Raw genomic sequence first — 21,246 nt, 5'->3', positions numbered from 1 at the left:
TGAACCCTGCATCATAATGAAATTCTATTTCTTAATGATCCTCATTTTGATACACGTTCTTGCCGCGTAATTCAATTTTTATAATACAGCCGTGGAAAAAAATTATAAAATAAAAATTGTACAAGTATTTACTAAGTTAGGATCAATTTCTAAACTAATTTCACCTATTAAGAAGTTATCTCCAGTAGATCTGCTTGAAGGACCGTTTCGGCAGTACGAATTTATTGTGCTGGGGAGTTCAATGTTACTATCTACCATTATTTCAAAGTAAGTATTTAGTAACAAAGTAAAAAAATTTAGTAGTGTTTTTATAAATTTGTGGAAAAATAAAAATATCCGAGGGAATAATCACATATAAAAATACTAATTGTCTCGCACATTACAAAGAAATGATATCTAGGAAAAAATTGAAAGATCAGTTAGAAAGATATTCGGAAATTATATTATAATTTTAAATTAATTGCTTTACGTACCTACATATGACAAAGATCTTTTAAATAACATGCAAAAAAAAAACCGCTAACAGAAAATTAAAAATTTAAAGCACGGAGAATAAATAATACTGAATTATTTTACACATAAAATAAACTTTAAATTATAAATAAAACCCTACGTGAAAACACTTAAAAACCGAGACAATAGCTTTTCAGTATTCTTTAAATTTCGCCTTCTAGAAATCGATGCCAAATTAAAAAAAAAAAAAAAAAAAAAATAATAATAATAACAACAGCTTAATTTGGCATCGACTTGAAAAGTTCGTAATTTAACAATCAGCTCATTATTATAATTATTTTATTTTTTAGTAGCTCGTAACGAACAATCAATCACAAAAAAGCTTTAAAAAAATTTCGTCTAGAAAAGAAATATGAAAATCTGCAGCCGAGTACTAGCTAAAGATTGTTACTTGGGAAAATGGATTTTGTGTTTCTATTTCATCTAATTTTTAAAACATTTTACGCATATATAATATTGGGATGACATTAAGCTGTAAATAAACACGCTGTGTAGTAATCCAACATTAAGATACAATAATAAAAAAATAAAAAATTTTTTTAACTCATGAATGTAGCAAAGTAATATAATTTTTGGTTAAAAATCGATTGTTTACCTAAGTTACTTGAAAAACTCGCAACAGAACCAACTTAAGAAGAATACTTTGAAGAATCTTAGAAGAAAAAAAATAATCACTGAAATCGGTCCGTTTAGAGACATTCACGGGTCGAATTAACAATTTTTTTCATTTCTGAAGAAGATTAAAAAGTATAAATTCAGTGTTTAATAGTAACTGCTTTATATCAAGGTTGTATGCTAATTCTATTAACTAGCCAAGCGAAGTTAGGTCCTATTTTAACTCGACGCTTTGGGACTTCTTCTGTTTGCTAATACGTTTGTATGCAATTACAGCCAGACCCCTTCTCGATTTTTATGACATTTCCTTGCTATTAAATGGAAATACGATATTAACAAATTATCTTTTGAAAAACGGAGACTTCTCTTTTTATAATTTTGAGAAAATTGGTAGAAGAACGGCAACCAGTCGCTGCGCAGCAAGACAACGTAATCTGCACTTCGGTTCTAATGCGCGACTTACTTCTGATATCTACCACCAATTCCAGTTTGTTTCTGAGCAGTTAAGTGTACGATTCTTCACTCGTTCACGTTTCACTGTACCTTTAAGGATTTTAAGGATAAATTTGTTTTTAAGGCCCTTCTTTTACTACTGTGTTTCTTTCCTTGTTCAGTACACTATTGAATATATAATCTGACGTTAGTTTTCGATTAAAATATTGTTTTATAATTTATTCCTCAGACAAATTATGCATAAAACAAAAAATATATATAGGAAATATCGTTTCAAGAATCAGTAATATATGATTTACCTGGAAAATGTACTTACGACCTAACTATTATATTATGATTCTTTTTTATACTGTCTAACCCTTCCACAATCAGTTTTTTTTTTTTTTGTCTTCAGTCATTTGACTGGTTTGATGCAGCTCTCCAAGATTCCCTATCTAGTGCTAGTCGTTTTATTTCAGTATATCCCGTACATCCTACATCCCTAACAATTTGTTTTACATATTCCAAACGTGGCCTGCCTACACAATTTTTTCCTTCTACCTGTCCTTCCAATATTAAAGCGACTATTCCAGGATGCCTTAGTATGTGGCCTATAAGTCTGTCTCTTCTTTTAACTATATTTTTCCAAATGCTTCTTTCTTCATCTATTTGCCGCAATACCTCTTCATGTGTCACTTTATCCACCCATCTGATTTTTAACATTCTCCTATAGCACCTAATCTTTCTCCTAATCTTTTCTTCTAAGATACTCCGATTGTCCAAGTTTCACTTCCATATAAAGCGACACTCCAAACATATACTTTCAAAAATATTTTTCTGACATTTAAATTAATTTTTGATGTAAACAAATTATATTTCTTACTGAAGGCTCGTTTCGCTTGTGCTATTCGGCATTTTATATCGCTCCTGCTTCGTCCATCTTTAGTAATTCAACTTCCCAAATAACAAAATTCTTCTACCTCCATAATCTTTTCTCCTCCTATTTTCACATTCAGCGGTCCATCTTTGTTATTTCTACTACATTTCATTACTTTTGTTTTGTCCTTGTTTATTTTCATGCGATAGTTCTTTCGTAGGACTTCATCTATGCAGTTCATTGTTTCTTCTAAATTCTTTTTACTCTCGGCTAGAATTAGTATATCATCAGCAAATCGTAGCGTCTTTATCTTTTCACCTTGTACTGTTACTCCGAATCTAAATTGTTCTTTAACATCATTAACTGCTAGTTCCATGTAAAGATTAAAAAGTAACGGAGATAGGAAACATCCTTGTCGGACTCCCTTTCTTATTACTACTACATAATATATTATGTATCATAACTGTTACAGTTCTAAGCAAATAACTATTGTAAACAGCTCACAAAAATGAAATATATATGATCACATTCTTATTTTTAATTCGATTATTTGTTATATAACACAATCATAAAAAAAATAATAATACGAGTCTACATTGGCTAATGTTTTTATCGTAATATTTTCTGATATTTGTATAATTACAAACTAGATAAAATATTTAATCTATTAAAAATTCTGATCCTGAAATAATACAGGATAACAATTAGTTCAAATGTTATTATTATTCCAGGGAAGATGTTTTTACTGGAAGTGTTAATAAACATTTGTATTCAATCAACTGTAAAATAAAAAAAATACTTCTGATATTTTGAAAGGATTTTGAAAAACAAAAAAAATTCTCTTTTGAATGAAACCATTAAAATTTTGAGGTAGAATAAAACAAAAGATTAATGTAATGCAGTATATGTTACAACATAACGCATTTATTTATGTTCCCGAGTTAATGAATGTATAGATTAATGTTGTCGATGATGCGGTCATGGTGTAATGTCGGTTCATAAACATGTCTGAAACAAAGTAGAGCTATAGAGAATGTTATTAACCCTCATCGCGTGTCATTTCACTTATGATTTATGACTCATTTTGGGCGACGCTCAGCATGTACTGCGTGTATAGCACGCCCTTTAATTCTGAACCGTAGAATTTCCATCCACTAGAGCCATTTATATACGGGCGTCACTCGACATGCTGACTGTATTTAAATATAAATTTAAAGAAAACTACCACTATATTTCATTAAAATAAAATTTTAAAATTCAATGTTAAACTGTTCCGTTTACTGCGAGAGTTTAAATTGTTAACAGGTTGTATTTTAAAAAGCTTCCGATTACCAAATACGTCACTATAGAATTCGCAATAAATTAATGACTAATTTAATTTATGTAAATTGCATTCAGATAAAGCGTTAATTGAAGGAGATAAAAAGTATCACTTCATGACACTATGTTTTATTTACGTGGAATTGTCACCGATAACCGTTGTTGAGATTATTGCATAAATCTTTATAATATAATTTTGTACTCCGGATAATAAGGAGAGGAAATAATATTAGTAAATTAGAGATTAAGAGGACATTGTAGCTACAGAGCAGTGCGATAAAAAAGTAGACTACTATTAAAAACAGTAAACCTATTTATAAATCCAATTTAATCATAAAATGAATATATTAATTGCCTTAAATAAAACTGCTGTAGACGACTCGATATGAGCACAAGTCATTCCTGTAAAAAATCATATCCATTCTAAAAAAAAATAATCATTCCATGTCATTCTTACTTTAAAAATTCAGGAGTAAATAGTTACCCGTTGCCTTCTCTTAACGAAATCTACGGTATCAACATATAAAGTCCGCTGTACAATATTAGCCTTGTAAGTAAATCTTTTATTCTCTTCGCTAAAAAGAACACCATTCTTTCCAGAGAAAACACTGTAACTGATGCCTCTTGTACCTCAGGTGCTTTCCATCATCCACAGCCATAATAAGAGTTGGAGCAGTTAAAGTACAGTAGTAATATACCAATGAAATAACTTTAAAAATAATTAATGTATAGTAATGGAATTGACTTTAGAAAAACTGGACTATGTAAGTAAAAGATATATCTTTCAATTAATTTTTAACTTTTGATTTATTGCATTTATAGGTGGTAATTCAAGGCATTCTTTTTTAATTGGTTTTAATTTTCCAAAGTCAAAATTTAGAGAATATAATTGAAATATAATTATAATTTTTTTCAGTGCAATTTTTTAAATTTACCTTTTTATGTTGTTAACAAGTGTTTATTTTTTTTTAAATTTGGAATGACTGGTCAATCCCATATGTTTCCTTTCACCTTTCTTTTTAATATAAATAAAGATGTTCCCTATTGTTCTTCTTTATGTAAATGTAAACAAGTATGTTATTATTTTGCTGGCTTACTTACCAGCTGATTATATTAAGCTACGTTTAAACTGTATTACTGCAATTAGTTATTCTATTATATTGAAAAACACAGTCACACGAACACCAACATATACAATTATTACACATAAAACATGTACTCGACAATATAGAATGTACTTAAAAATATGACTGATCAGTGTTCTTAATTAATACTGTGAATCAGTGCTTCGATGTAGAATTAACATAACAAAGTTGGTTACGTGATTCTACAATGACTATCAAACAAACTTGTTAACATACATATCAAGTTTCATAAACCCACTCTTAAGCATAACCGCTGAGTTTAATTGATCTCTAAAAGAATGTAGAAGTTAGTCTAAGTCGTATATAAACACAATTTACAAATGTAAATTCTCCATATTAAAAATAACATCAGGATTTTTTCTGGTAGCTCTAGAATTTCAGTCTATTACCCTGAATTTTTGGATGTTTGTTATATTTAACGATTTTTAGCAACATCAGAATTCCGGGAAGTGGGAGTTTAAAATCATTAACGATTATTATTTTGACATAAAATTACAAATGAAAGAAGTAGTAAAAATTATATTATAAACATCATAAAAATATTTAAAATTTTTAGTTATTTCATTTAAGATTTATTTTTCACTTCGTTGTGATACCAGATCACTTGATTAATGGCAATAGTAATGATTATTCTTATGGCTTAACAAAATAATCAATCAATCAATCTTTTTAATAATACTCAAATTATTTTCTTCATTATTAATATTAGTATATCTCAGATTATAAATTTACTTATTGCAGAAGTAGAATAATGATACGAACTACTTTATTGTGTTTCTACTTACATTATTAACTAATATCGTTAAAACAACGAGGAACTTATTCGAATAAATCTTATTTGTAACAGTCTGATGAGAGTAATAATAATTTAAGCAATTTTACAACTAGGCCAAAATCTAACAAATCGATGTTAATTGATTTTTTTACTAAATGTATTTGAGGCTATTTCTTTATGACTATAATCATCAATAAAGAAATCATTAATCATGCATCTCTCAATTTATCAATTTGAAGTTGCGCAATTTTAGAAAAAGAGCAGGTAAAATAAATTACTTTTTTTCTTAAAGCCTGTTTAAAGCACTTTTCTGGTAAAATTTGATTTTTAATTTTAATTGTACTATTTTCTGACATGAAATATGATGCCTAAATAAATAGAAAGCGGTTAGTAATAAAATAGTTAAATATTAAATTTAAAATTAAGAAGATGCGTGGGTGAAATACAAAGCGTTATACTACTACAGCTTTATTTGAAAAAAATAAATTATAATTTAATTATCGCTTATATAGGCATTAGTTTTCTATAGAAATCAATGGGTTTTTTTCAGGTATCACGGTAATAATACCAAAAACTAAACACATTATCTTTAACTCGACTTAAGTCATTTACTTACAACCTTTTGTATATGTAATTTATAAAAAAAAGCATTGGTAAGAATCACTGAAAGAAAGTAGAGCATAAAACTATGCATGTTTATTTCAGTTATATGTGATGGTAACCAAGAATAACTTCTTAGATGCAATAATTAAATTTTAATGCCTGTTTGTAATAACGAGTTTCTCATACCGAATACCGAATGGAAAATTCACATGGATTTACACATTGGAGTAAAACAACCCTGAAGTAAGTAATTAAGTAGTCTTACTCTATACTTAGCTCTACTAACATCCCTCTTAACCACTTTGTAAGTTAGAAGTCTAACCCTATTGAGTTTCAACGTTTATTGGTTGAAGAAGTACCCCTTCGCCTTTTAAATGAACTATGTCGATTCATTTAAATAAGAAATTAAGTTAGCAAAAGAATAATACATTGTGCATCTTTTTGTATGCCGGCTGCAATCATGAATGAAAACTTACTTGTGTATGTATTGTTTGCAGATGTTAAATATTGTGAGTGAGAATTGTTAAAGGATTCATTTTTCTTTAATTTAAGAGTACAATAAACAAACCTGATGTCCAAATTGTATAATAATAAAAAAGTCATAGTTTCTACAATAAAAATAACTCAAAACTGGAACTGAATTATTAGTTAAGCTTAAGAAAATTTTCTCAGTCTGGACTTTAATTCTTTATCTAAATTCAGCAAAGATAATTTAAAAGAGCTTTCCACTAAAACATTATCTGAAACGGGAGGCCAGAATACTGTTCCAAAAGAGGATTGTTAATGGTTTTTTTGAAAAAAATAATGTTTGTGTAAAAACTCATGCGTTTTGTCTAAACGTGTTTGTTTAATATTACAAAGCTGATCAATTTAATTAGAAAATTAAACATTTTGTTTCTATAAAGGATCTATATAATTTTTCGTTAATTTTAGTCGTAAAACACGCTCCTAAATTATTGATAATTACTTTTGGAACAACTACGTAATAATAATGTACAAATAAATCTCTGCAAAGCAGCATTAGAAATAATTTAATTAATTTACAGATTATTTAACTGATTATATACAGCAGGGCCGTCCCTAGCATTTGCGGGGCCCAGGAACAAATCTGAAATTGCGGGGCCCTTTCTAAACATAAACTAAGTATTAGTAAAAAAAAAAAAACTAAGAAGTGAAATAATTAACTTTAACTTTTCAAAAATTTATTTAATAAAATTGGGGAAATTATAAAAAAAAAATATATATTTTTTTTTTAGGATTGTATGCTTGTTTTTATTTATTTTTATCTTAATTTTTATAATCAACTTTCCGTATTATTTTATGAAACAAAATTTTATTTCAGCAAAATATTTTATTAAATCATCGAAATTTAATTTTTCTCACATTTCGTGCTCAATAGATAAAAGTATCAGATTTATCGTTCCTGTAACATTATTGTCGGTAAATAATTTTTAATTAGTTTTAATTTAGAAAAACTTCGTTCTGCTGATGCTGTTGAAATCGGAATTGTTAATAATATTCTCAAAACTAATGGGCCGATTTGGAAAAGAGTCATGCATATTTCTCAGCATATTCAAGCACTGAACTGGTGTTGCATTTTCTAAATTAGTACAGGTCGAACAAAAAATTTTAATTCCTTCCAATAAATCGGCTACATTTCTGTCACGATTATAATCTTGTTTTAATTTTAAATCTAAATCCGTACAAAACTTTTTAAATTGGTTCGTCTTTTATTGTTCGTAATTGTGTAAATTGTAAAGAAAACCGAAAATATGAATTTTTTTTTTGTCTTCAGTCATTTGACTGGTTTGATGCAGCTCTCCAAGATTCCCTATCTAGTGCTAGTCGTTTCATTTCAGTATACCCTCTACATCCTACATCCCTAACAATTTGTTTTACATATTCCAAACGTGGCCTGCCTACACAATTTTTTCCTTCTACCTGTCCTTCCAATATTAAAGCGACTATTCCAGGATGCCTTAGTATGTGGCCTATAAGTCTCTCTCTTCTTTTAACTATATTTTTCCAAATGCTTCTTTCTTCATCTATTTGCCACAATACCTCTTCATTTGTCGCTTTATCCACCCATCTCATTTTTAACATTCTCCTATAGCGCCGCATTTCAAAAGCTTCTAATCTTTTCTTCTCTGATACTCCGATCGTCCAAGTTTCACTTCCATATAAAGCGACACTTCAAACATATACTTTCAAAAATCTTTTCCTGAGATTTAAATTAATTTTTGATGTAAACAAATTATATTTCTTACTGAAGGCTCGTTTAGCTTGTGCTATTCGGCATTTTATATCGCTCCTGCTTCGTCCATCTTTAGTAATTCTACTTCCCAAATAACAAAATTCTTCTACCTCCATAATCTTTTCTCCTCCTATTTTCACATTCAGTGGTCCATCTTTGTAATTTTTACTACATTTCATTACTTTTGTTTTGTTCTTGTTTATTTTAATGCGATAGTTCTTGCGTAGGACTTCATCTATGCCGTTGATTGTTTCTTCTATATCCTTTTTACTCTCGGCTAGAATTACTATATCATCAGCAAATCGTAGCGTCTTTATCTTTTCACCTTGTACTGTTACTCCGAATCTAAACTGTTCTTTAACATCATTAACTGCTAGTTCTATGTAAAGATTAAAAAGTAACGGAGATAGGGAACATCCTTGTCGGACTCCCTTTCTTATTACGGCTTCTTTCTTATGTTCCTCGATTGTTATTGTTGCTGTTTGGTTCCTGTACATGCTAACGGAAATTCCCCTTTTTCATAAATATTACACACCAGTTTGTATAGTCTATCAATCGCTTCCTCACCTGCACTGCGCAGTAATTCTACAGGTGTTCCGTCTATTCAAGGAGCCTTTCTGCCATTTAAATCTTTTAATGCTCTCTTAAATTCAGATCTCAGAATTGTTTCTCCCATTTCATCCTCCTCAACTTCCTCTTCTTCCTCTATAACCCCATTTTCTAATTCATTTCCTCCGTATAACTCTTCAATATATTCCACCCATCTATCGACTTTACCTTTCGTATTATATATTGGTGTACCATCTTTGTTTAACACATTATTAGATTTTAATTTATGTACCCCAAAATTTTCCTTAACTTTCCAGTATGCTCCGTCTATTTTACCAATGTTCATTTCTCTTTCCACTTCTGAACACTTTTCTTTAATCCACTCTTCTTTCTCCAGTTTGCACTTCGTATTTATAGCAAAATATTAATATGATTTTCAATTTGATCAAATCTTTGTTGTAATGAAGATATGGCTTGATATATTACTGCTAAGAAATAATTTCTGTAGAAGTTTCTTTCGTTTACAAATTTATCTGATCTTGCTTCTTTATAATCAAATAAACGTTTACGTTTTCTTATTCTTACGGTTTTTAATTTGTTTGAAATGTTAGGTTTTTTTCACAAATATTATTTGATTCCATTTTAGATTTTAAAAAATCCTCTAAATTCTTTAAAAAACCCATCAATCCCTTCAAAAGCTTAGTTACTAAACTTAAATCATAATTAGGTTTTTTTAAGTTTTACCTACCATATTGATTATCAATAATAAGTCATACCAAATAACTGTAGATAAAAAACATTCAAAATTATTTGCATGCTCAAGTAAAGAATCTGTTTCCCTTTTTACACTAAAATGCTCTGCCACGTCATTTAATTTTTCTAGTGCTGTTATAATTTTATCTAATTGTCTTCACAGAATTTATTTGTGATTCTCAACGTGTATCTGATAATGCTTTTACAGTTCAATTTGTTAAATGTTTCATTAAAATAACCCACCTGTGAGCAGACGTGGAAAATATACAATCTTAAAAGTGTTCCAAAAAATGTCATACCCATATGAACCGAGGAAACCATATCACCTATTAATAAATTTAAATTGTCCGCAAAACATGACAAAAAAAAACTGTCGGATTTTTTCAAAATCCTTGCTTGCACGCCTTTTCTCTTGCATACCACATTAGCCCCATTATAATAAGCTTGTCCACGGCATTTGTTCAAAGAAATATTTAAACGTTTAAGTTGTTTACATAATTTCTTTGATAAATTAAACCCTGTACTTTTCGGCATAGGAGAAAAACCAATAAAATAGTCATTAATTTCAACTTTATTTCGTTCTTGTTCGTCAGTCATTTCTAAAATTAGAGTCAATTGTTCAATACAACTTTTATCGGTAGTACAGTCCTACTGAACCGCATAATATTTCCTTTTTTTATTTTTTTATATTATTTAATTTTTAACTTTGTTTGCCAACAGATCAGTTATCTCATTTTGAATTTTTCAATTTAAATAACGATCGTTTGTTTCTTTATCTTTGATACGTCTTATATGTTCTGCCACTCTTGCATCGAATTTTGAAGTTAATTCAATTAAACCTAAAAATTTACCATTATTTTTTGTAAAATTTGTCCAAATCGTTCCACGAAGTGCATCACTGTTTTTAGCTAAATATTGTATGCAAAATATAATCCTTCTAAGAACTTCAGACCAATGTTATGCATTTAAATTTAATTGTCTTTCATGAAATTCGTCAATTGTTTGTTCTTTTGCAACCTGATTTTTAGCTGCATAAAATCTTTAAGTGATTTTCTGTTTGGCAACGATAATAATTCATGTTCATTTAAGCGAATTTCAAGGCGCTTCCAGTCAGAAACACCATCATTTACTAATGCTAAAGATGATGTTGACAATCGGTTAGGATATAAATGGCAGTAAAAACAAAATACCTTATCTTTTAGTTTTGAATAGAGAAGCCAGTTTCTCTAATATTTTCTCTATTTAAATGTACTTTTGTAAAATAAGATAAATTTTTATGACAATAAATTTTCTACCTCGTTCATCGATGGGAAAATCGTGTTACTTGAACAATGTTTTTTTTAAAATTAATTATAATCTGATTTTCTTAGAAGGGTGTGATGGCCATGTTCCAGGATTGTCTTCCAATATGGTTGATAATTCTTCAGTTTCCTCGTTTACGTTAAGAAAAATATCTTCTTGAGTTTCTTCATCATTTATAGCTCAATCTTCATTCAATAATGAAAGTAATTATTTATATGTAATTTAAAACTCTTCTTTATTTTGTACACTAGTGCTAACTATAGTCAGATTGTTTTCTTCGTTATCAGTTTTTAAAATTATTTTAAAAGAGAGTCTTTTTGAGGACTTTCTAAATCTATTTTTATTTTTGGCACGTTTTATTTTCTGGTTACCACTTAAATAATTTCTATTTTTATCACGATCCCTACTCGTACTCATTGCTAATGTTTTAAATCCTAGAAAAAATAGAAAAATATATTTTCTATTTTTAATATATAATACTATATTAACTCTTCTAGTATCACTACATTTCTAAATAAATTTATTTACCAACCTAATTAATTGTTTTAAGAATATTTAATGTGACTCACCGCGCGTCCGTCGCGCTGTTTTATAAAACCTATTGTAACTATTTTTTTCAAAGTACGTATTTCGCGTTCCGAACTCACACGTCTCTAAAACACTTCAAAACACATCAACACTCAAACACAAAAACGCAAAAATGTCCCGCACACAAAATCATAAACACCAGGAACCTATAGTAGTTACATAAATGTCCCTTTTTTTTAGCCTCCGGTAATCACGGCCAGTTATTACTTCAGAGAATGATATGTATGAGTTTAGGTAAAGAGTCTTTGTACAGTCTCAGGTCGACCGGTTCTGAGATGTATGGTTAGTTGAAACCCAACCACCAAAAAACACCGGTATCCACGATCTAGTATTCAAATTCGTATAAAAGTACTACCTTTACTAGTATTTGAAAGATAACAATTGGAAAGAAACATCACAAAAGCTCAGTTATGCACAAAATACCACCAAAACAACATATAATAAAAGATACATCTCAATAAATACCAAACTCAGATGTTACAAAACTGTAATCAGACCTATAATATCATATAGAAACAAAACACTCTTCAAACTAAATTCCAACATTTCCTATTCAGCAGAGATGCAAAGAATAGAAAGAGATATTCTAAGAACATGCATAAATAAAAGACGACTTACTGATGGGGGAGAACAGAGACTCATACCAAACCAAGAGGTACATAAATACGTAGAACCAGGTCTAGACTACTTTAGAAAGAAAAGAATCTCCTTTTTTGGACACATAAAAAGAACAGAACCGAACAGGTTCGTCAGGAAACTTGTAAAGAAATACTGGAAAATGTCCAAAACACCAAGCTGGATAACCGAAATTAAACAAGATATGCAAGAACTAGAAATCACAATAGAAGGTTTACGAAACAAAACTGATAATATAAAAATACTAAAAGAAGCAAACTCCAGATTTAAATTTAAATAAAAGAAAACAACAACAAGGGTTTTTTCAGAAGAACTCAAAAAAGCAAGATCTGACACAATGATGAAGTATTGGGTAGGAATCAAGAAAAAATAGAAAAAGAAAAGATGTACAAGAGTTGACTAAAGTGGACCACTGTGACCTCAAAATCTTCAAAAAAAAAAAAAAAACATTATTATACTGCATGCTCTTAAGCGCAAAGCTCGAGTGCTCCAGTTGTCTGGCCCTAGAGGTGGCTCTGACATACATACATTAATTTTGCAGGAATAATAACAGATAGGAATACATCTAGAAAAATTTGTTTTTTAGGGTGTTTAAATATAGAATCCATTTTTTTCTCTTTCTGAAATTTTTCAATGATAGCCTTTATACACATCTGTTTACTGACATGTTAATCAAAATAGCATTCTCTTTCAACAATAAAATTAGTCCATTTGTTAATTCGTTTGAAAACTCTGATATTCGTCCTACGTTTATAAGGCATGAAACTTGCAGATTCTTTCCTGGGTCAATTCTAGTAATGATAAAATTATCACTAAATTACCGATTAATTATTGTTAGATCAAAGGTATAAATAATAGTTAATGCACATTAATATGAAATATAATGTATTATTCCTTCTCCATAATAACCTAAGTCAAGGAAGAAGGTAATTAATAGCATTTAAGCTGCAGTAGTTCATTAAAAGTTTGGTTTTATAATATCATTTGTCTATAAAAGTTTTCCTACACAGATAATTTTGATTTATTTTAACGTATTTTCCAACACTCAATCCATACGTGACCTTAAAATTTATCCTAAGAGCTTCATTTCATTGTCACTAATGTAGTATAACATCATAGAATGACATAAATACTATTTACCATGACTCATTCCTTTTAGGAAAAATAAATTTATCATAGTAATATGATTTTATCAGTTGTTTTTATTAATGTTATCATAATTTGCATAGTCACTTTAATTTCTATTTGTATGCTGGAAAAACCCAGGCAAGAGAATTAGTTTCATTGTGGCTTTCATGTGAATACCATCGTGAGTTTGGTCTTTTGTTTTATCCTTTTTCCAATACAAACTTGTATCGTTTTTGTTGTGCTTCATATATATTTTGTTGTATCGTTAACAATTACTATAAAAGTGCCTGGTAGTTGTATAAATTATTCGAACAATTTTTATTGTAAGTGTGATAAATTAACTTTTAAATTTCAAAGAAGAAATGTTATTTATTCGGTTAAAACATCATGTGATTTTTAGATTTTTCATATAAATTATTAGAGATGAGGACGAGTTTTGAGATGCGGTTTGTTCTTTTTTCTTGAACTCTAAAATAGAACTAAAATAGAGCCCTAAATAGAACTTGAGACCTGGTGGCTCTTGGCTGCAATACAACTATACTTCATCTCTCACAGTCCCCTACCAGCATCTTCTAGTCTACTGAACCAATCCCCCGCAAATCCCTCAGCACGTTATACATCCAGTGTCACCTTAGTTGCCTCCTAGATCTTTTCCCTTTCACACCACTCTTGAAAGCTCTTCTGCAGACTATCTTCCTTAATACGTCCACATGACCCAACCACCTAAATCTATTTGTTTTAACAACTCCGATGATAAGGGATTCATTAAATAATTTGTGAATTTTATTATTTTTATTATTACATTTCTGCCACATGTTGTCTTTCACAAGCCAAGCGTACTGCGTAAGATTTTATTTTTGATATATTGAATTCTGTTTTCTATTTCTTTTGTAGTACTCCATGATTCACACCCACAAAACAACTGGTTGACTTATTGTTATATATTTAATAAATTTTGCTTTGTGCGATAGTGTCTTAGAAGCCTTGTGACTCTTTAGAGTATTGAAAATTCTATTTCTGGCCAGCAGTCTTGCCTTATTTCCTCTGCAATTTGTTGTTGAAAATTACACCTATGTATTTAAAGGAATCTGTATTTTGAAAGGACATATCATCTATCTATAGAGGATCCTTTAGTTGTTTTATGTCTTCCCATCTTATATGTTATATGTTATATGTTATATAAGCCCATCTTCTCTGCTGCACTTTCTTTCTATGTTTTGAAAGGTTGTTTTTGCCATCTCTTACTACATTATCTCCTACTACAAATCATCCACATAGCCAAGGACATTAATCTCCTTCCATTGTTCCTTTGCTGTTTGTATTGCTTTATCCAGTGTAATGTCGAACAGTATGGGCGATAAAGCATCTCCTTGTTTAAGACCCGTGTGAATTGAAAAGTCGAATTTCTTGATGGAGGATTTGACTTCTTTATACAATACCTTAATCCTCCCATTCTCCATGCAGTTTCTAGCCATACTAGTTATTTTTTAAGGTACTTCCAGTTCACGCATTAAGCTCACCCCATAAGCTGCTTCTGCAAACAGAATCGCTTGCCTTCTTAAAGTCTATGAATATTTAATGGACTTCTCTCACGTGCTCCCAATTTTTCTTAAAATTTTATCGGAATGTAAATATCTAATCTATGCTAGAGCGATTCTTCCTAAAACCACATGGGTAATTACCTATAATATCTTCTACATATGGTTTCAATATATTCAGTATTATGCTGGATAATAATTTATAGCTCATGGCAATAAATGAAATTTCCCTGTAGTTAATGCAACAATTGATGTTTTCTTTTTTAAAAATTGGGATTATAAGAACATCAGTCCATTCTTTTAGTAGTTCTTTCTTTTCCCATGTTTTAACAATAAGCTTATAGATTTTTTCCTGTAAATCATGGCTCTCATCACAGCAGTTAATTCATCAAACCCATAAGCTTTATTATTGTTTAATCTGTTGATACTATCTACAATTTCTGTAAATGTTGGCACAGAAATATGTTGTTCACATGAAGATTTTGCAGAAAATCTTATCATCTTTGCAAGATCTTACAATTGAGAAGGTAACTAAAATAGTCCCGCTATTTATTGCAGTTGGCAACAACAGCATGTTTGCAGATGATGAGACAATTTTTTCATCCTCCGGAAGCATGCAGTAATTTATTCTTTGATGATGGCTGTTCTTTTCTGATATCTTTTTTAAAGCTGGTTATTTCTTGGTAAAAGTTTGTTGAGTTGTTAGTATTACATTTTACTTGTAGGTTTTCTACTTTTGATTGAAGAAACTCCCTTTTCTTTCTTCTTATTATTGTAAGTGTTTCTATATTTACTCCAATTTACTTTTGCCTCTAATCCATGTCTGCCAAGCCTTCTTCTTATCATTCACCGCCAAATTGCACTCATTATCAAACCACTTCTGGGGAAATCTACCTTTTGGGAATACCTCTCTTTTTGGTTTTTCATTTCCCTTTTTTCTAAAGACAATTCAAATCTCATAGATAATTTTTTTAATAATATCTGATGATTTAGCTTCACCTAAGTTAAAATGAGACTAATTTCCCATTTCTTTATAGTGAATTTCTATTAAGCTTTCTTCTAAGATTTGCTCCAACCCAGAAGTGGTCGCTAATGCATTCTATTCCCCTGAGGCTTCTAACTTCTATATGCTGTTCAAAAATCTCATGTTTACCAGTATGTGATTTATCTGATTTACTGTGTTACCATCAGCAGAGTTTCAAGTTTATGAATATTCTTCTGCATCATCTTTGTGCCACTCACAACTATTCAATTTGCTGTTACCAGGTTTATCAAGTGGTAACCGTTATCATTGGAAAGATCATATAGGCTCTCTTTCACTATCACTTTACTGAATCTCTCCTCCTTTCCAAATTTTGCATTAGTCACCCAGTAATATGATGGCATCATTCTTGGTATCTAAGTATTAGTGCATTGATTTCATCAATGATCATTTCTTTAACTTCTGTATCTTTATTCTCAGTAGGTGCGGAACAATTAACAAAGGTTATGTTTGCCCACCATGCCTTGATTCAAAACTGTGTGATTCTCATTTACTGCTAGGAAGTATATAGAATTTCACTAGGAATTTTGTACTGCAAACCCTTTCGAAAACTCGTTTCTATCTGTGTTATTTCCCCCTTAAATTAACATGTAATTACTGTTTCTTATGTCGTCATTTCCAGTCCATCTTATTTCTTGTAAAGCTATCCAGTGAAGACGGTTTTTTATCTAGTTCACTGGAAAGTTTGTGTAAGGCACCTGTTCTCAGCAGGCTTTTGATATCTATATCCCTATCATCATAATTTGTTTACTGTTCCATCTTTGTTTACCCAAATATCCTGTCCTATTTCAAGGCTTTTGTATTTGTCGCTTGACTTGCAGTCGTTTTAATCTTCCTCCAGCCATAAAATCTATTCCACATACTGAAGACATCTGTTCCAATTCAGCTAAAAAGATAGAGCAGAAGAAAATGTTTACGATGAAGAAGGTAATTTAGAAAATAATAAAGAAAAACATTTTTAAGGTGAAGCACTCAACCTCACAAAATTACTCAAGCAGAAATTAATAATTTGGTTTTTGATCTTAATTTGATCTAAAATTTAATCACTGTTAGTCATTTTTAAATTAAAAAGTTGGAACCTGCTCGAAATTGGCCCTGAAAAATGTTTTTACCATGTTAGGTAGTATGAATTTCAACATCTCTTCTCCTTCATAGATAATATAATGTTCTATAATGATTAAACTTTTTATTGCATTTATTCAGACACTATCACAATTCTACAGAATGGAGGTTGATTATGGATTCCTCTAAAACGAGTAGGAAAGCCGACTTCAATTTAAAATCAAATGACAATATGAAATTTGTATTAACGATGATGTAGAGTGAAAGGTATTCTTGGAACATATCAAAAATCTAAAGGTGATACTCATCGATTATACAAAGTCCGTTGTTTCTTATTTGGGTTAGGCAGTGGAAAAAGGAAAAACCACTACATTAAAACAGAATAGCCAAAAAGAGCAGCATTTATGGCTTGGCAGAAAAATATTTTTTGTTGAATTCTTGTGAATCTCTGAATAATGCATATCTTTCAACATTACACAAAAAAACCAGGTTTGATAAAAGATTTTGTCAAAGCAATGGATCATAATGGCAAGGTCTCTTACACCTTATGAGAAAATTTCCCAGGATTGATGAGCCAAAAATCAAAGAAGGAATATTTGTAGGAACAGAGGTATGTAAGCTAATGAAGGATTCGGATTTTAAGAGGAGTTTGAATGAATATGAGAAAAAAGCACGGTATCTTTTCAAAATCTTGTTAAATCATTCTTGAGCAAAATGATGGCTATGAAATATGTAGAATTGGTTAGTGAACTTCTTGAAAACTATAAAAAACTGGGATGCAATATATCTTTAAAAATATACATCTCGCATTCACATTTGAACTTTTTTCACCTAACCTTGGCGATATAAGTGATGAGTCCGGTGAACGCTTTTGGATTTATCAACGTTGAAAAAATCGTACCAGGGAAAATGAAACCCGAATAATCTTATCAACATATGCTGGAATCTAAAAACAGACATTCTAGAGGCTGAGTAAAAACTTAGAAAAACAGGAGAAAACTAAAAAAACAGATATTAGGTAAGATATCGTAGATAGGAAATATAATCCCTAAAAAGATCAGGTTTTCTTTAAATCCGTGTAACGAAAATGCCCGGTCCCTTCCATTCAATTTTAGTTTGCAGATTTGAAATCGGAACTAAAAATCACACAGACCTTATTGAATAGAAATTACATAGACTAATTAAAAAAAATTATTTTGTAGGCTAGTGTATATAATGAAAGAAATCAAAAACAATTCTTTGATATACTAAATTGATTGCTTTTATGTACATAGATTTTTATATCGTAATAGGATAAAAATTATACGAAAGAAATGCTACAATATTTTGAAATATTTTCCCCCTATTTTATACGTTCTAATAGCTTGTGCTGCAGAGAAGCAAATTCATTAAAAAAAAATACAGCAAAAAAAACAAACTTTATTAAATTTCATTTTATAACCTACTACCGAATTCAACGACTAAAATAAAGAATATATTTTAGTAGAGTCATATGAAAAAACTGTAATTACAATTTTAGCGTATAAAATGAATTTTTAATTGAACAGTAACCAACAATGTAAGTTTCAGATGAAGTGCATCCGTTGATTAATCATCAACTATAATATGTTAACTAAATGCCCAGATAATTAATTGTTTACATGACAGCTAAAAACTCGCTCATTATTTTATAATATTTCACCTAAGCCCCAATAGTTCAAAAATAATTCATGAATACTATATTATATTTAAATATATTATTAATATCGTTGTATTATAAATTATAATTTTACATTTTTATGTAAATTTTATAAAGAGAATAAATAAAAAAAATATTTATTATTCACTGAGAATATTTTGATCAAGAAAATTTTACTTTTATTTTTTATCACGAGCATGTTTTTAGTTTAACGATAACTCTACGCCAGAGGTTCCCAAACTTATTTTTCTCATAGACCACTTTCAAAATTTTGCTGGTTCCGGTGGACCCCCTGCAGCTATATTTCTACCATATTTCCAGTCGACGGAAAATGTGAAGATTAGATCTATTTACGAAAATTTGCGTTACGGCTGAGTTCCACGAACTAACAGCTTCCGAAAAAAAGTGAGAATTGATTGGTTAATTTTTGATTGACTGTGCAGTGAGTGGATGTCAAAAAAGTAAAGTTGGCCGATCAAAAAAAAATGCTTCCATCCAACTTTACATTTTTTACATCTACTCACAGCACAAGAAAGCAATCGATTCTCACTTATTTTATTTAGAAAACTTCCCATTCAGAGTGGTAAAAAGCAAAAGAAAAATAGTATATTTTTTTGTGTTGCATTTATTCAAATATGTAATCATTACGCTATTAATTATTATCGTTATCGTATTGCAATGTAATATAATAAAATTGTCGTAATATAATTAAAATTAAACATTAATAACGTAATGTAACTTCTACAATGACAATCACAAAATAGTTACAATTTTAATGGGAGGGATGTACTTGATGGATTGACAGGAAATTACGAATTTAACACTAAGGACAGATAAAAGGTAATATTCAGATGAAAGTAATTTTTTACCTAATAGAAATTGCGATCAACATCTTATAGAAAATTAATAAACATTCATTATTTTATGTTCTTTTTTTTGTATATTTTTTTTAGATAATGCAAGTTTTGAGTGCATAGTCAGTCAATCGATCATTTTTTACCCTAATTTTGGGACAATGGATCAAACAAATTGCTGGCGGTAGTGATCAGGAAAATTGAGTAATCCTAACGGTTCATTCTCTTGGTTTTTAACTTAAGCATCAGAAAAACATAGACGTGTATGTGTGAATTACTTCCTACACGAACACACTCAACAGGAATATTTCCTTACAAACTTTAAAACAAATATACTAAAACTGTAGCCCGTAGATTGTAAAAATACAGTATTCAGGTCAATTATCATTATCAATTATTAGTGTTTAACCGTTAGTTAAACACTAGATTTTCAAACAAAATTTGACTTAACTACAACAAGAAATCAACTAATATAGAAATAAAATTTGTATTATGAACAAGAAGGAAAAAGGAAACCATGTGACTGTTAATGATGGTGAGATAATTTGTTATTTAAAAAAAATACTTACATTTTTCAGGACAAAATGAAATATATGAAGATATAAAAAGAAGATATAAGGGAAAAAGAAGGTAAAACATAAACACAGTAGTTATAGATTGTTTGTTCTTGTACAACAGCCAATCAGAGAGCAGCATTCTGATCACGTGACTTAAGCCACGCCCACTTTATTCTAGAGAAAAATTTACATATTATGCAGCCTTTTATAGGCAAAATTCACATATTTCGCACCTTTCGCAAACACCATTTTCTCATTAATGATTCTTTATTGTACAGGGTCATTCACGGGAACCGGATGTTTTTAAAATAATCATAAAAAATTGAATATTTACTTTAAAAAAGTTTTATTGGTACTGAAACACTTGGTAAATCAAAGAATTTGTTACTTACTCGTGAAAAATTATGTCCGGCAAGTGATGTCCATTATGGGCAATACATTGTTGTAGGCTTTCACGGTAACTGGCCTCAATTCTTTGCAGCATGTCTACATCAATCTGGGTGACGTGATGACGAATTGCGATCTTTAGATCCTCTAATGTACGCGGTTTATTGATGTACACACGCGATTTCAGAACCCCCATAGAAAAAAAATCACAACTACTCAAGTCAGGGGACCGAGGGGGCCAAGGAATGTCGCCGAATCTGGAAACGATCCGTCCCGGAAACAAGTTACGGAGAAGAGCCATCGTTGCCCTCGCTGTGTGCGCTGTAGCTCCATCCTGCTGGAATAACACATTTTGAAAATCGATTCCCCGGTTTCGTAACTCAGGGATGAAAAAGGTATTCAACATCGCAATGTAACGATCAGCTGTTACAGTTACGGCAGCGTCATTTTCTTCAAAAAAATATGGTCCAATAACACCGACTTTCCTATTGCACATCAGACAGTCACCTTTGGGTTATGAAGTGGTCTCTCGTGAAGCTGATGTGGGTTTCTTTCTGCCCAATATCGGCAATTTTGTTTGTTAACGAAGCCATTCAGATAGAAATGGGCTTCGTCATTCATTAACAATAACAAATTTT

The sequence above is a fragment of the Lycorma delicatula genome, chromosome 1 (genome assembly GCF_047948215.1).
Source record: "Lycorma delicatula isolate Av1 chromosome 1, ASM4794821v1, whole genome shotgun sequence".
NCBI lineage: Eukaryota > Metazoa > Arthropoda > Insecta > Hemiptera > Fulgoridae > Lycorma > Lycorma delicatula.
Note: the sequence above shows the minus strand (reverse complement) of the source record.